The following is a 17,288-nucleotide window of genomic DNA, read 5'->3' on the forward strand; positions in this document are numbered from 1 at the left end:
ACAAGTCAGGTGGTGAAATAGCTCAAGCCTTTAAAACCATTTTTACAGAGGGCTGTGTACCTCAAAAATTACAGACTGATCGGGGAAAAGAATTTTTAAATAAGTCTTTAAGTAAGCTGTTAAAACAGTATAATGTTCACCATTTTGTGACAAATAGTGAAGTGAAAGCGGCGGTTGTAGAGAGGTTTAACAGAACATTAAAATCAAAGATGTGGAGGTATTTTACAGCCCGCAACACCTTTCGCTACATTGATGTGTTACCAGAGTTTATAAAGAGCTACAACCACAGTTTTCACAGAACTATTCGCACCAGGCCTGTTGACGTGAACTTCTCAAACTCTCCACAGGTGTGGAAAGCCGTGTACGGGGACTATTTCAAAATAAAACCAGCAGCACCCGTGTTTAGAAAAGGAGACCACGTGAGGGTGTCTAGAGCCAAAGGGCGGTTTGAAAAAGGTTATGAACAAACATTCACCGATGAGATTTTCATAGTGGATGAAGTCCTTAGACGTGTGCAGATGCCTGTATACCGCCTAAAAGATTACGAAGATGAACCTATTGAGGGTTCTTTCTACCCTGAAGAACTACAAAAAGTGAATCCCAAACAGGACAGAGTTTACAGGGTTGAAAAAGTTCTAGCAACGAAAGGAAAAGGAAGAAAAAAGCAGTTGTTGGTAAAATGGTTGGGGTGGCCATCTAAATTTAACAGTTGGGTGGAAGCCTCCCAAGTTTGTAACATATAGGGGTACCTCAGTCAAAAGGTCGAGATGTGTGATGGTGACTTTTACATTACTTTACCCAGCAACGCTTGCTCCAGCATTTTTCCGCAGAACACCAGCTCAAACTTTACCATACAACTGGTTAAACCTCTGGATCTGTTGGGGAACTGGGAGATAGGGTTAGCAGAAATACAATACCCACACAGCTGGAAAAACATCAACGAAGACACCCCTTTCAGAATTATTTCTGGGACTAAAAAATGGGGGTACAGCCTGTCTCGGGGGTATTATACATCCATCACAGACTTACTGGATCTTATAAACAATACAATCACCAGCAACCCTACTCCGCCCGAATTAGTTATGCACTATGACCAAGCGTTCGGGAAAGTGAGACTTAAAGCCAAAGATAACTCTTATGGTTTTTATACACATGGTGAGCTAGCCTATATTTTGGGAATGCTACCCGGAGTCTCTGTTAAAAAACCACCCTTCCCAGCTGATATTACCTGAGGATTCAATTCGCTGTATGTCTACACGGACATTGTGGAACATCAGCTTGTCGGGGAGTTTTTGGTACCTTTGCTACGTTGTGTCCCAGTCCGTGGAAGCAACAACGAGTTTGTCACCATCACGTATGACAGCCCGCATTATGTCCCCATCAGTCAACGTCATGTCGACACAATCAGCATTGAAATAAAGACGGATCAGAACAAACACGTCTCATTTCGCTTTGGTAAGGTGATCGTTAAGCTTCACCTACGCCCCCGGAAGACTTTGAGATTTTAAAATAAGTAAAAGTACAATGGTAATGGTAAAAAACTATGGGGACCCTAATTTGTACAGAAATTATTATAAAGCCCAGGCTGGGTATGGCCTTCCCGGATATGGGGTACCCGTGATGTATGGGGCTGGTGTGGGAGGTATATTTCGCAGCCTTTTTAGAAAAGCCGTTCCACTTTTGAGAAGGGGTCTGGAGATTATTAAACCCCACGCTAAAAATGCGGCACAAAACATAGCCAAAGATGTGATTGGTCACGTCTCCCGAGCTGTCCTAGATAAAGTGGTCAAGCCAGCAAAGCAGGAGGGGTCTGGTATCATGTATATTCAAAGAAAGAGCCTTAAAAGAAAGAGAGACATACCGGACTCCGGACGTGCAGGACCTCCACGACCCCTTAAAAAGAAGAGGGTAAGTCGACGGGGAAGCCAGACACAAAAAACCAAGAAGCAGCCTGGGAAAAAGAAGGGGCGCTCTCCTGGAAGAAACAGAAATATATTTAACCGCCATGGCCTTTGTTCACTGTGGGTCTGAAGAATGTGCCAAATCCGAACTGGATGTGTTTCAAATAGCCCCAACGCAGACCTGCATTGAGAAAAGCCTGTATGTTGAGATCCCCCCACTCTCGGCTATTACCGAGTCCAGCCCCCTTGACTTTTTCATAGCTGGGAATGGTGAAGATTACATGGATTTGAACAACACGCTGCTGTACCTTTGCTGCAAGATTGTAAAAGGTGATGGAACGGATCTTGATGCTGGGGCTGCAGTGGGTCTGGTGAATTACCCACTAGCCTCTGTCTTCAGTCAGCTGGATGTCACTCTGGGAGACCATCTCATAAGCCAGAGCAACAACTGTTACCCTTACCGAGCCTTCATCGAATCAGTTCTCAACTACAGTGATGACACCCTCGCCACCCAATTTTCTGCCGGCCTGTTTTACAAAGATACCCCCGGGCATCATGAATCGGTTGCCAGGGATGGCCATAATCAGGGGTTTCGAAGACGGGCAAATCTGACAGACCGGAGCAAAAAGATAGAGCTGCTTGGTCATCTCCATAGCGATTTGTTTTTTCAAGAAAAACTGTTGCTGAATGGCGTGGATGTGAAAATTAAGCTGACACGTAGCAAAGATGCCTTCTGCTTGATGGGCAATGTAACAGCTGGCCAGTGTAAACTAAAAATAACTTCTGCCTCACTTTTTGTGAAAAAAGTGAAGGTAGCTCCGGGTGTCCAATTGGGCCACGCGGAGGCCTTGCTTACGGCCAACGCTAAATACCCCGTAGACCGCGTGGGTATGAAAGTGCTTAGCATTCCTGCCGGCAGCCAAGTCAGCAACCAGGAGAATCTGTTTCTGGGACAGTTACCCAAACTCATCGTCATCGGGTTCATGGATGACGGTGCCTTTAGTGGGAATTATGCTAAGAACCCCTTTAATTTTAAACATTACAATATTAATTTTGTGGCCCTCTACGTTGATGGAGAACAAACCCCAACAAAACCCCTACAACCAGATTTTGAAAACGGTAACTGCGTGAGAGAATACATGCAGCTGGTACAGACAGCTGGTAAACATATGAAAGACCGGGCCCTGATCATCAACCGTGAGGAGTTTGCTCTGGGGTACACCTTATTTGCCTTTGACCTGTCTCCTGACCAGGAGTGTGCTGATCATTATTCATTGATTAAAACCGGGAATCTGAGAGCAGAAATACGCTTTGCTGCGGCTTTGCCCACCACGGTTAACATGATCGTGTATGGGGTCTTTGACAACGTCATAGAAATAAATCAGAGAAGAAACGTCCTGTTTGACTATATGTGAAGATGGACACTGAACAGATCATCAGGGTTTTATCCTCAGACCCTTATGCCAAAGACACTTTCTTAGATGTTTTCCCCAGCGACTGGCTTCCTAAGACTCAGCAGTCTAAAAGGCCCCTGAGCTTAGTAGTCAACACGCACCCGCATAATCAACCCGGAGAACACTGGTTGGCTGTTTACTTGGAGGATCGGAACAGTGGAGAATTTTTCAACTCGTACGGTCACCCCCCAAACAGCGCTCTCTTTCCTCAAAGCATTATGTTGTTTTTAAACAAGAATGTCACCGGCACTGTTTTTCAAATGAAACAGTTACAAGACCCCCAGTCTGTCGCCTGCGGATACCATTGTGTGTTTTTCCTACACCACCGTAGCAAGGGGCTGTCGTTTGAACAGATTTTAAAATTGTATTATTCCGACGATTTAGCACAAAATGATAGGGTGGTGATGCATTTTGTAAAAAGTAAATATGAAAATTTTCGTGTGGCTGGGCCTGCTCAAAACATGTTTCAACATGCCCAGACATGTATTTCTTGCAATGACTTTCACAAATGCTTTGTCTAAATAAGACACTCAGCTGATGCTGTGTAAATAAAGCTGTTGTTGTTTAAATGTGTGTGTGTGTGTGCTTTCATTCAAAAAAATCCTCAATAGACAAAAATTTATAGCAGTAGAGAATAGTTTATTTCAAAGTGTAAAACTTTACAGGGAGAGCCAGGGGGTTTTAGAGACCATTTTTCGCTTCATAGGTGGCGTTGTTGGTGTTTCTTGGTCTGAGGCAGATGCTTTCAGACGTTCCAGATGATCACGATTCACAACGTTGCCCATAACAGAAGATGGTAGGTTCAGCTTGGCCATGGCTTGCATAAAAATGTCCCAGCCTTTAGGTGGATGTTTAGTAGCCCCGGCGTGAGTCTGAAGGGTTCTCCGGACCAAGTCGAGCATGTTAGAACCCTTGACTAGCATCCCTTTGTAGACGAAACCCCCTTGATCATCCCAAGAAGAAATATCCTTGTGCTGGCTCAGCTTAGTGAGCAGTACTTTAGCATTTTTCCTGTATCGGGTATGCACGTTATCCAGTACTTCCTGAACGATTGTGTCAGGGTTCGTGGGGGTTTCTAGGGAGTATCCGGCTTCTAGGGGTGTCTGTTCCGGCAGAAACAGGGTTAATTTCCCTCTGTCCAGATCACCCTGCTTTACATAGGTCAGGTATTTCTGAAGCACTGTCGCATACAGTTTAGCCTTATCATATTCTAATCCCGGTCTTTGGAGAATATTCCTCATTTCAGCATGCAATAAGTGGGTTGCCTCAGTTCTGATATTTTCCTGAGGCGGTTGGGTAGCCCTTAATTATTCCGGTTCGTGTTTGGGCACCAGGTACATTTTTTCTGCATGCTCCATCACCGGCTAGCCAAAAGCCTCGTAACCAAAGGAAGAGCAAAACTTAACAGAGGTCCGATAAATCCCCCAGACTGTTTCACCAGCTGTTTCTTTTTTTTAAGAGGTAGTCTTTTGTTACTTAGGTTTTTTATGATCCCGCGTCTCTTTTAGCACGCGAATTTGATGCGGTGTCAAAGGGATGTTTCCTTTTAAGGTGTTCAGAGCAATTTCTGAAATGGCTGCTATTAAATCATCAGAGGCGGAGCAAAGTATAGCTTTTCTCTGCTGTGGGGAGGATTGAAGAAGTAGTTTTAAGAGAGCCAGATTTCTTTTTACGCGGTTAGACATGTTTCCCTTCCACCGTCCCGAGAGCTAAGAAGAGGCTGCCACTACATCATCCCTTTTTATTCCCACCTGCTGATTTTTTAAAAGTGTAAGCAGCTGGTTGGTCGGGAGGAAAAAGTCCGGTTCTTAATCTAAAAGCATCTGGGGTAGAAGCATTTAGATCAACCACCAGATACCCGTAAGGTGTTTTAGTGGCATCCTCAAAAGCTTCTAGAAAGAACTGGGTCTTACCCGGGTACATCTGCCGCGCCAGGGACACTATCTGTAGCTTATCCCTGGGGTTTTTAAACAAAACCATGTATTTTGTGTTAAGAGCAATGGTGCGGCTCCTTTTCCCTTGACAGAAAACATTTTGAACTATATACATAATGCTCAGATTCCGATGATGTACTTGGTAAAGGCTTTCTCGATTTCGCCACTGTCACAGGCAGAGTCCATCAAATCATCTACCACAACCATATTTATTTTATTAGGAGGAAACAAACAGTTGTCATTAAGACTGTCCGGTAGACCCTCCACAAACTTGATAAAAGGATATTTACAAAGCAGTTCTTCATACAAAGGCTGCCAACAGCTATAGCACCACACGATATTCTCAGGCATAACAGACACCATTTTATCAGCGTGATCCAAAAGGTTTTTTATAAAGTAACTTTTACCACAGTTGCTAGGGCCTGCCAAAATCACAGAAAAGGGATGCTTCCAACGCATATCCATCTTTAAAAACCATAGGGGAGGCTGTTAAAGTTTTCTGTGAGGACCCTTTTGTCATAAACGACTTTCTGCGTTTTTCTCAAGGTTTTGGTTTCTATCGTCCACTTGCTTTTGTTCCTAACGATAGAGCGCTGTTGTATCACAATTGTTTTAGGGGTGTCCCCAGTGGGGTTTGCCCCATAATCTAGAACAAGATCTCTCAAGGTTTCAAAGTTGACTTTTTCACTGTTGGCCACATTCAGGGTAATCCCTTTCACCTTCAAGCAAACCTTTCCCCCAGACAGCTTGTACCCGTAGGTTTTTGGACCGGCCGACACAAACTCTGTGATGTGTTCATCTGGCGGGATTTCGCTGGTGAGCTCGCCTAAATAATCACCTAGCGGGGGATTCCAATCTCCCTCGCGGCTCACAAATATCACAGAATCTGTGTCGTGGTACAGACAACGTTCTTGCAAGCTGTCTAACAGCAAGTACAACTCTAAGCGTGCATAAGCGGTGGTGAAACAGGCTATAAAGATGTTTGTGTTACCAGAGACTGTGTAACGCTCTTTGGCGTGTTTCCAAGACACGCAGGCTGCCTCATCATCAATAAAGTCGCAAGATGAAATTTCATAGGCGGGAGAAAAGAGGTAGCCAAAGAGTTCTTCGGGGTCTCTAACGATGCTGGTGTTGGGCAAGTTGGTTCTCTGACCGAATTTACCCCACAAAGAATTTAGAAACAATTTTGCTATTTGGCGCTTGGCAGGATTGGGTTTGATGTGCTCAGGGCGTAAGGTCACGCCTTCTTTTTGCAAGAAATTGGCCATGTATCTCTCTTGTTTTTCTAGGTCAGTACACCAGGCGGGGTAGCCTGAGGCTTCCTGCTTCTGACGGAGGTGCATTTTTATGTACTCTGAAAAAAGGGTGCTAGACTTCTCAGCAAAATGCCAAACTTCATAGATTTGAGCTACTCTGTACCCCTTGGCAATAGCTTTATTCAATTCTGGTGTGCACCACGTGCCCAGGAGGGCCCTCTCTTCATCTGTGTGGTCACACTTTTGCTGTCTTGTTTCCGCGCAGAGGCGGCACAGCGTGAACATAAGTTTCCCGTTCATCCTAGTGGGTAGCACAGGGAAAAAAAGACTTCGCGGTGGGTACAGTCTCACCCTGGCTATTCCAAAATAGCTCGATAGGGGTTGGAAATTGTCATGAATGATTTCAGGGTGTCCGATTGGGTATTCCTTCGTTTTGTTTATAAAGGGGTAAAGACTGGTAAAATCGTAATAGTGTGTTTGTTCGCCAGGTTTAGTTTGGTAATATAGACAGATGGCATTAGTTCTGCCCCCAAAAAGAGCATCCCTAGGCACCAGTGGAGAAGGCAGCGGGGTTCTGCTTAAAAAATCTGCCAGCTCCCCATCCGTTTCTAACAGAGCCCTCCACTCGTGCTCCCAAATGGTCCTAACGGTAAACCCTTCTCTCTTGAGATAATCGGTCTTGTGCAATGACTGATAATTCAGAAACCCGAAGGTCGTCCCTGTCAAAGGGTTCTGGTCTTTCTCATTGTAGCAAGTGACACAGCCGTGGAAAAAGCATCCATTAAATTCAAACGCCGTAGGTTCCCCACCAATGTTGGCATAGCCGTCTAAAAAATAGGGACCTACATGAAATTCCCCACCCTGTAAGGCATGTTGAATTTGAATATTTTCTTTCTCCGATATGTACATTAGCCACAGAATAGATGGGGTTGAAAACCTCTTTTTCTGCCTGTGATAGTTGTCCGGGGGGAGAAGCTCTACGGTCTGTGGTTCCAAAAACATAAACCTGTACATGGCCATACAGACAGAGGCCAGCGTGATGTATTGAAAAGGATCTATGCAGCGTACTACATTTTGGAGTTCACCATCTACTTTTACTCGGTCTACCCGCCGTGTCATTTTCATAATCTCATCCCTGTAGAGACAACAGGCCTCTTTCAAAATTTTTACATCCTGCTGGCAATAATAGGCCAGCTCCTTCTGCATGTCAAAGGTCTTATCGCGGTTATTCTGATACCATTCTAAAAACTGTCCTTTCTCACTGGTCATCATATTTTCAACGCCGTAGTACTCCATCTTTGGGAGAGGTCCCACATAGTTTTGGTTTTCTGCCCTGTTAAAAAAATGTGGGAAATAACCTTTGCATCCTTCAAATCCCATCGCCTGTGGAAGTCTGCTAAGTTTCATAGGCAAAAAGTTTAAAGAATCTATGAAACGGATGCCTAGCCTGGTCACTTCAATGCACATGAGTTTACCGTCCTGAGTGATTAGTTTCACACCCATTTTTTCCTTCAATAACTGGCTGACAACGAAGTAACCGTCGTAGCCTTTGGCGTTGTGAGCTATGAAGGTGTAGTTCTTGAACTTCTTATCCATAAAAACCTTAATAAAATCAGACAGACACTCTTCACCCTTAAACTCCCAAGTGCTTTCTGGCTTTTTGGGCTTAGCTTTACAAACCCTTTTGGGGTTTTTGCCTGTGTCTTTCTGAGGTTTTTTTTCCCCTGTCTTTAGCTCCATTGCAAAAATATAGTTGGGCACATGCATACCCGTCTCCTGCACACATTCAAAATCATAAAAAATGTACCCCTCGCCTTCTTCAGGCTCTTTAATCTGGCGCATAAAGCACCAGTGTTTGTTTACATCCGTGATTTTCCCATAACACCGTTTGCACTGTCGCCCTTTGCACTCGTGCTTTTTGTCCACATAAGATTTACACTCATCGCACAGAGTTTTAGTCAGACATTCGATCCTATTTTCAGAGGCCAGGGCCACGTGCTTTTCGAAGCACTCTTTGGAACGACAGAACAGTTTACAGTTAGGGCACCTCTGTGTCTTGCCCACATTTTCAGAGCAGTTTGGGCTTAGGCAAAGATGACATCGGAACCTGCACGTGTGGCTATGGCTGTACAACGTCTGACAAAGAGCACAATAATTTCTCATGCCAAACACATTTCTCACATCTAAAACACCATAATAATGTTCACCATGTAGCAGAAGAAAACAGGTGTCGGGGTATCTGGGCGTGTCCTGTGTTTTAAATAAACTCCACCCAGTTTTTTCCTTATGCATCACTATGTGAATGTTAACCTGCTCAAGGTCTTCAAACAAAGGTACTTGATGGAGCATAACCTTTTGATATATAGACAGTCCTAATTTCCTATGCAGTTCTTTGGCACCATCTAGCAGTTCGACATCTCTGGCCCCTCTACGTTTTGTAACAGCCAATAGACTGCCTGCAAAGCACAGGTTAGTATCATAGGTTTTCAAGTCTATTAAATACTTCCTCTTTTTAGTAATGATCTGAGAATAGGGGATAGAGCTTATAACTCTACGGCTCCCACCTCCCCGGCCTTTCACAACAATCACAACCAGCCGAAATGTTGAATCGAGCAATATTTCTCTCTGGCTTTGTAACAGCTTACTGAGCCACTCTAAAAACAGCTCAGGGGTCATCTTGTTTAAATTAATAGCTCGAGAGTATAAGCAGTTTGACAAACTATCTGCCTGAATACGTAACTGGGCATAATCGTTGCCTGTGAATCTCTGGCGGAGTTCTGCTACAATTTCTTCCACCCCATGGGTTATGGCTTCGTATGCCACGTGTAACGGCACACGCTCCAGATTCACAAAACGGAACTCCTCAGTGTACCTCATGCCTCCAAACCTGGCTACAGACCACTCTTGCCTTCTCACCCGCACCATATGTACATCTGGTAAAACATCCTCTGATGACTCAGGAGACCGGGGGGCGTTTAAGGGGTCCTCTAAACTGTCTTCTACAACAGATTCGTTATTCCAACCCTCTGACCCCTCAGGTCTTGGTGATGGGGAAGGTCTGGGAACATTTGAGGGACCCTCTAAGGGGCTTCCTAAACCATAGTCACCATCTCCCCTCTCTGGCTCTGTGGGTTCTGGTGAAAGGTCCGATCTGGGTGTCTGGGGTACATTTGAGGGACTCTCTAAAGGGGTTCCTAAACCATGTTCTCCATCCCCTCTCTCTGGCTCTGGGGGTTCTGGTGAAAGGTCAGGACTGATAGGAGGGGAAGTGTTTGAGGGATCCCTAGGGGATCTCTTTTTTTTTTTCCTCAAACGGTGTTTAGCCTTCCCCACGCTCTTCTTTAACCAGGCCCTTACTTTTTTCCCCGCAAGCCACTTGCTGGTTGGCCAACCATTTTTACCCCCACGTTTACCATGACTCCCCCTCTTATGATACAGACTACGCCTGCTGTCCGAATTACACAGACTACCTCCTCTCTGAGTAAAATTTACCCTTTTGCGCCGGTAGTAATCATGATCTTTCAAAGCGCTCTGCACACTCTTTCTGAGATGTATACACCTGCGTGTACCACTCCAAATCCCCCTCTTTTTTTCACAATAATCATGATCTTTCAAAGGGCTCTGCTCACTCTTTCTGAGACGTATACGCCTGTGTGTACCACTCCAAACCCCCTTCTTTTTTTCACAGTAATCATGATCTTTCAAGACAGGGTGTTTATACCCACCTTGAAAACCCACCCTCTTTTTTTTTTTTTCACAATAATTATGATCTTTCAAAAAAGGAGAAAGACTCTCCTCTTTTTGTAAATTGTGCAAGCAATCAGTCCTGGGTTTCTTATTCACAGGGTTCAGATCACCTGTTTTGGGGGTGTGAATCCTAGTCTTTTTACACGTGAGTTTCTCAGAGGTATGTGGCTTGTTTTCCTCCGAGGAATCGTACCCTTCTGTTCTGTCCCATCCGTCTTCTGATCCTTGGGTGTTATGATCTGCAGGCTGTGCTTTTAGAGGTCTCTGCCCAGGTCCCTGCTCTTCTTTGGGTGTGGTGCGTGTGATCACTTAGGAAATATAAAATTTATATCTCAGCATTGAGAATTCACTTTCCTCACACACTGTAAATTTAAAATTTGCTTAACCCCTACACACAGATTCTCCTCCCACAGGAAACACACAGTTTCAGAAAAATTACCTTTTACTACTGGGTAAAAACATGACTGTATGTGCTTGTTCTGCTTTTCTATTTTAGAAGAAGAGGTTCTGTTTGAAAACAAACAGTTGCTATAACTTAGTGTGACTATAGCAACACTGCCACAAATAACCCAATCCTTTTAAAATAATTTTTACCTTATTGTGGTAAAATGGCCTGGGGCTTCCCCACCTGATAAGCTCTCTGTAATATAAATGAAATGATACAATAAGTAAGTCCTCTGTATTAAAAATTAAATAATAGATTAAGGAAAATAGTGCATGTATAAAGTAAAATATAACTGTATTAAAATAGTCAGCACTAAAAGACAACCCACCCCCTCTAGTCTTAAAAAATGTGGTGATCTGGACACACCAGGCCTCTTTTTTTATCTTTATAATACACACCCCATCACCCCTATACCATAACACAATCTGTGAGAATATATCTTTTTAAATTCAGTCTTTATTTCCCTTAAAAACTTTTATAATATTTTATTAGTTTATTTTGTTAATCCTTCTTCTAAGAAGTGTTTCTTATCATATCCAGTGACCATTATGCATTGTTGACCAGAAAATAGTGTATGTATAAAGTAAAATATAACTGTATTAAAATAGTCAGCACTAAAAGACACCTCCACTCCCTTTTAGTCTTAAAACATGTGGCGATCTGGACACACCAGGCCGCTTGTTTTTTTATCTTTATGATACACACCCCCGCCACCCCTATACCATACACAATCTGTGAGAATATATATTTTTAAATTCAGTCTTTATTTCCCTTAAAAACTTTTATAATATTTATTAGTTTATTTTGTTAAACTTTCTTCTAAGAAGTGTTTCTTATCATATCCAGTGACCATTATGCCTTGTCGGCCTTATCTTTACAGCAAGCCTTTTGGTAAGAGATAACTTATGGTCATCTTTTTTTTTTTTTTTTTTTGAGGTCTGTTTTATCTTTATAACAAGACCCCCACCCCACCCCACCCCACCCCACCCATACCATACAAAAGCTGTGAGAATATATGTTTTTAAATTCAGTCTTTATTTCCATTAAAACTTTTACAATATTTTACTAGTTTATTTTGTTACCCCTTCTCCTAAGAAGGATTTTTATCATTTCTAATGACCATTAAGTCTCATTGTTTTATCTTTACAAAAAAACCCTATATGTATGTGATTAGATATCCAAGACACTAAAGCAAATGCTAAAATACATTAGATGTAGAAAACTGTTGTTGTGTTTTACAGCCTCACATTCCCCAGTCTCCCACCCAGAACAGCAACAGAGGTACGCCCCAAACTCGTTTTGCTAATCCCTTCTCTTAAGCAGGGTTTTATAATCTCTAGCACCAATTAAGCATTCAATATGGGGTATGAGTGTTTCATCTTCCTCAGTGATCAAATCATGAAGGGCAGCCTTAGGATCTTCTGCAGAATACACAGTATTTAAAAGCTGTCTAACCTGAATTAAGTGTTTCTCAGTAATTCTGAGACTGTTCCTGGCAAACCCTATGATTATAACAGCATTGAAAATGCTATCAAGACATATTTCCTGGCAAAGATCCTGAATTATTTTATTTATGTCTTCATCTAACCAAGTAATACATTCGTGGGCTTCTTGACCCCCTAAGTCAAATGTGCACCCCCAGCATAGGTCAAAAAGTCTCTGCCTCAAGCAGTATTTCATTATGCCATAAAAGGAAACGCGAACAAGAGACTTCATGAAAACTTTACGTTCATGTGATGTAAGAGCTTGTGTAGATTCGATGCCAAGCTCACTTCTTAACCCTTCAGCCTCATCAGGTCTTTGTTCTCTGCAGAAGCATACACTTCCTTCTGGTGTACTGGTGAGGAGGTTTTCTGGTGTCATTAAAAAGGCTTCATCTAGCTGCAAAGGAATTCAAATAAAGGACTAAGTTAGCTACTTCCAAACACACATGTGCCATGAAGTGAACCCCACCACTACCGTCACAACCCAAAGACCCCCACATTCATGCTCCAAGTCTCTTACCGGTCTCTCCTCTGCAGTGACCTCTACTTGGCACGCAGGCTCAGGCACAAAGATACCATCTTCCAAAGTCTCAATGTCTGCTTCGAGGTCCTGGGTCTCCTCCAATTGCCTGTTCACAGGCTCTTCCCCAACAGGGTCAAGCATCTCAAAGAGTCTTTGGGCAAGGAGTCGGGTCTCCTCCTCAAAACTATTTCTACGGTAACGCTTTGTATAAGGCCGTCTTGGTGGTGTAGTGAGTGGGCCTACAGGTGTTGTGAAAGAATCCATATCTGCCCTTGCTTGCCTTACCACAGTCTCAGATAAACAGCGGGGTCGTTTGGGAAAGCAGATAGACCTAGTGGGTTTGCTGCCTAAACCCCACCCCCCCACTGTACTCATTCCAATTGGTTCAGGATTGTTCTTGGCAGGTCTGAGGCCTCTGAAACCCTTGCCAATTGGTTGGGGGTGTTGGGGCGGGTTGTTAGAGGGGTCACATCACCACCCTACCACCCCATAGGCCACGCCTGTGCTCCGGCGTAGGGGGGTTAGAGTGGTCAGGGACCTGATAGGCCATAACAGCACCATGTGATCTAGGGCGGATCTTGCAGCATGAGGGGTTGGGCTTTGAGGGTTGTTGGGCCTGGGTTGTCCTTCTGATGTCATGAACCATGTGGTGTTGGTGTCACACACCACGTGTTTGGGGTCAGGGGCGGAGTTGCTGATGTCACGCACCATGTGATTGGGGTCAGGGGCGGAGTTGCTGATGTCACGCACCATGTGACCGGGGTTGGGGGCGGAGTTGCTGATGTCACGCACCATGTGACCGGGGTCAGGGGTGGAGTTGCTGATGTCATGCACCACGTGACCGGGGTCAGGGGCGGAGTTGCTGATGTCATGCACCATGTGACCGGGGCCAGGGGGTGTGGCTGATGACGTCACACACCATAAAAGGGGAAAGGGGTGGAGCGAAGGGGGCGGGACTTCCGGTCCCGCCCGCCTGTCACATTTGCATTGAAGGGCGGAGAGCCATATACTACTAGAGATGTTCCTGAAACAAAAGATGTGTTAAGCTAAGGGACTGTACCATAAAGGTACATGTGCTCTAGTTAACAGATGAGGTTTGGGAAACTTGTGGGGATAGCTGCTGTGAAGCACTGTTTCTCTACATTGTATTTAGATGTTATGCCCTTTTAGCAGCATACCCAAGTTTCATAGCAATACAGTCCACAGACTCTGTGATAATGTTGCGCTGTGTTGTGACTGCTCAGTAGCTTACATGCAGTGGATGGACAAATTCAGTCCCATTCTTAATAGAAATATACCACATTTACTCAAATATAAGACAAGGTTTTTTCTCCAATCAGCACGTCGGGATGGGAAGCTCCTCATTTTATATTCACATAAAAAGAAAACTCATTAAATGCACTTTCTATCATTAAACTGCTGGTAAAAGCAGTATGTCCTCTGTCATAGAAACCAAATGTGAAGTTAATTAAATGCATCCAACACTGAGCATGACTACAGAACATGTGGACCATATTGAGCAAACACGCTGATAGGAACCTACCCCAGGGTAAATTAGTGGAGTCTACGTGAATAAAACATATAGTAGTGCCCATTGAGCATAGTCCCCCTGTCCCAAGGGAGCGAGGGTGCCGGGAGACCCCCGCGACGGCAAAGGGGTCCGCTTACCTCCCGCAGGGCCGGAGAAGCCGAAGGGAGTCCACGCGCCGGCTGTGCCGGCGTGGGTCGTCAGCCGGGCGTTTATCCGGCTGCGGCTGAGCGGTGGGGGCGGGGCACACCTGCCGGGAGAAACAAAAGGCGGCCCCACCGAGGCAACGGGGCGGCTGAGAGGAGAGAGCTGGAGCATGGAGCCCCAGCGAGCGGGGGATCAGCCGCCACCCGCAGAGTGCGGGACAGCACAGGAAGGAGGCGGAGACGGCTGCGAGCAGCACGGTGGAGCAGCTGGGAGCAGCACGAGGAGGGGAGGAGTCAGCTCCGTAAGTGGGGGCACAGCCAGCGGGGAACCCAGCAGCTGAGGCGGCAGGAGGGCCGGCAGCAGCGCCGAGAGAGGGGGCCGACTGCACCCTGCACCACAGAGCCGGCGGCGAGGGTAACCGCGGTGTGGGCTATTGGAGTAGCAGAGAGGCCAGCCGCATCCCAGGGAAGGAGGGACCAAGTCAGCGTCCCTACTGGGGGGCATACCCAGTCTGAAGACTGCTATCGATGGCCGAGTGGACTGAGGCAAGAGAGGACAAGGCAAGGACGGGTTAGAGGCCAGAATAGGAAGACTCTAAGGTGGCGAATGGCTGGGGTGTAGGGGAGGACGGAGCCCCGAGAGTACCCGCGAAGGAGCGTGCCGGCACCTGGGGGATACCCCAAGGGAAGACCTCCCACTGAAGGCGTCATCAAAGTCGTGGCAGGCGAGTTCTGGGGTCCCCCTTGATACCAGATGGGGTAAACTCCGGGGTGTACTAGCAAAGTCCAGGTGCGCGAGATCTTGCGCTCGGGCGAAGGCGGCGTGTGAACTCCTGGTCGAATGGAGGCGGGTACACCCCCTTTTTCAAGTCATGGTGAGCCACTACATTGCCTACATTTTAACTACCTCTTCACTCCCACAGCTGAACTGTGCCTTTTTTCCCATTTCCAGTGATTCCTGTTTCTTCATCAGTCTCAAACACCTGGCAAACATCACCAAACAGGGCCCTTAACAGTTTTCTGAGAATCCTTCTGTTGCTCCCTCTCTCAGCCTCTTGCATATGATTTGTGTGGCCCTGCCATCCATGCGTTGGAGCTGGACCAGATTCTACTGCATGTCATCTGCATTTAAATTTTTGGAGGATCCTAGAGCATTTGGCAAGAACACGCAGTTCCAGTTATGAGCAGGGCAAGCAGGGCCTGACAGGGTGGGTGAGGGGCTGCAAGGGGAAGATGTTGGGGGGGCAGAAGGCCGGGGGGGGTCACCTGCCCCCCCCAGATTTATCTTCCCTGCTGTAGCAGTGGGAGAAGGACAGATTCAAGGCAGACCTCCAAAAATTGGATTCTATATCTGGGAAATTATAACATTTAGAATTTTTCTAGATATAGAATCTAATTATTGACAGGTTTTCTTATATTCAGGGTCATTTTATATTTGAGTAAATTTGGTAATTAGCTACCGTTACAAACACAGAGGCCATGGTGTGGATGGACATTGGGTCTAAATTATCTTTCTCACTGAAATGGTCTTCCCAGAACAGGATTTGAGGCACAAAGGCAGTCCAGAGAAGCTTGCAAAGCTACTACTGTGTTATGTGTGATCTATGGATAGAGAACTTCAATTTTTGTCTCATCTGTTTCACCAACCCTAAACTGCCATTTTAAAAAGTTAATGGTTTTTGATGTTTTACTGCTTCTATAACTGAAATGGGGTTAGCTTTCTTAATAGGATTCTAAGATCATGAATTCATAATGTAAAAGTCTTTGGAGAGTTAGAGAGGGGGATAAACACCTCAAATGACACTATAGATTATAACTTAAACATCCCCAAGGAATCTGTTCTCTTTTCAACTCTCTTGTTTAACTCCCATTGACACTAATGGCAGGTACATAAAGCATTCACAATGGTAAGTGTAGACTTCTAAGTGCATATTTCAATGCTATACATTAGTTTCTGTTAAAAAAAAAAGTGCAATTCAAAAAGTTCCCTAAATATGCATTTATACAACAAACTGTAATAGCCAAAAGGAAACATTTGAAGCCTAATGGTTCTATCAATATTTGTATGTACTAGATGGACCTCAACAGCTACAAATGTCTAAATGCCAGTTAATCATGCTAACTTTGTTTTTAAGCCGGTAAATGGTTGAAAGCTTTTGGACTGCTCATTGTCAGGTAAAATCAATCCACCGAAGAGGAGAGACTGGTCATGATTAGTTAGCATTTTTTCTTGTATTTATCTTGGCAAATAAAAAAAAGAAAAAAGAGCATCTTTCAAAAGTTTGTTGTTGTTGCAAACAAATTTGCCCAGCGTATTCACTCATATAGAAGAACACCTTTTCCAGAATTATTTTGTTCATCATGCAGTTACAAAAACAGGCTGTTGAATACATGAAATTAATTCAATAAACTCCAGCACAGTTCGCACCAGAGTTTATTGCTCCCAGGTGTGGTATTTACACGTGTGTCTGGGCCACAGCATATCGAGCCAGGGTGGGGCAGCCCTGGTTGACAGAAGGCCTAGAGGGTCAGCCTGCCAGCCTGAGGCTGCTTCTGCCTGACTCAAGGTGCTGTAGAGGGGCTGGTTGGGCATGAGAGTGCTACAGTGGGAGCTAGCTAAGCAGCCCTGACTGTAGTACCTTGGGGGGCCCCAGCCAGCCCAGGTCACAGTCTACATGTGTGTTGCGGCAGAGTAAATAACTCCACCATAAAATAGTACTTGCGTTGGACTGTATGATCCTACTGTGGAGTTAGTTTGTTTACTCTGGCCTAATAGCAACGCTTGTGTGGAGGGTGATGCTTTACTGTGGAGCTAATTAGGCAACTGCAATAAGCATCTTGTGTAGGTGCACCCGGAAGGTAGAAAAATG

General features: G+C 44.9%; 1 protein-coding gene and 1 long non-coding RNA gene across 8 annotated transcripts in view; one reads left to right on the plus strand and one right to left on the minus strand.

The window, feature by feature from the left end:
- The window catches only part of MPPED1 (metallophosphoesterase domain containing 1), a 94,074-nt gene that overhangs the window by 10,237 nt on the left and 66,549 nt on the right, over positions 1-17,288 (plus strand). The window lies entirely within an intron of this gene.
- LOC132250205 (uncharacterized) lies at positions 10,285-11,020 on the minus strand. The gene is made up of 3 exons (XR_009461843.1): positions 10,887-11,020; positions 10,732-10,799; positions 10,285-10,600 (listed from the first exon to the last, which is right to left on the minus strand). It is a non-coding gene; the product is annotated as an uncharacterized LOC132250205 (long non-coding RNA).

The sequence above is a fragment of the Alligator mississippiensis genome, chromosome 4, assembly GCF_030867095.1.
Source record: "Alligator mississippiensis isolate rAllMis1 chromosome 4, rAllMis1, whole genome shotgun sequence".
Taxonomy (NCBI): Eukaryota; Metazoa; Chordata; order Crocodylia; family Alligatoridae; genus Alligator; species Alligator mississippiensis.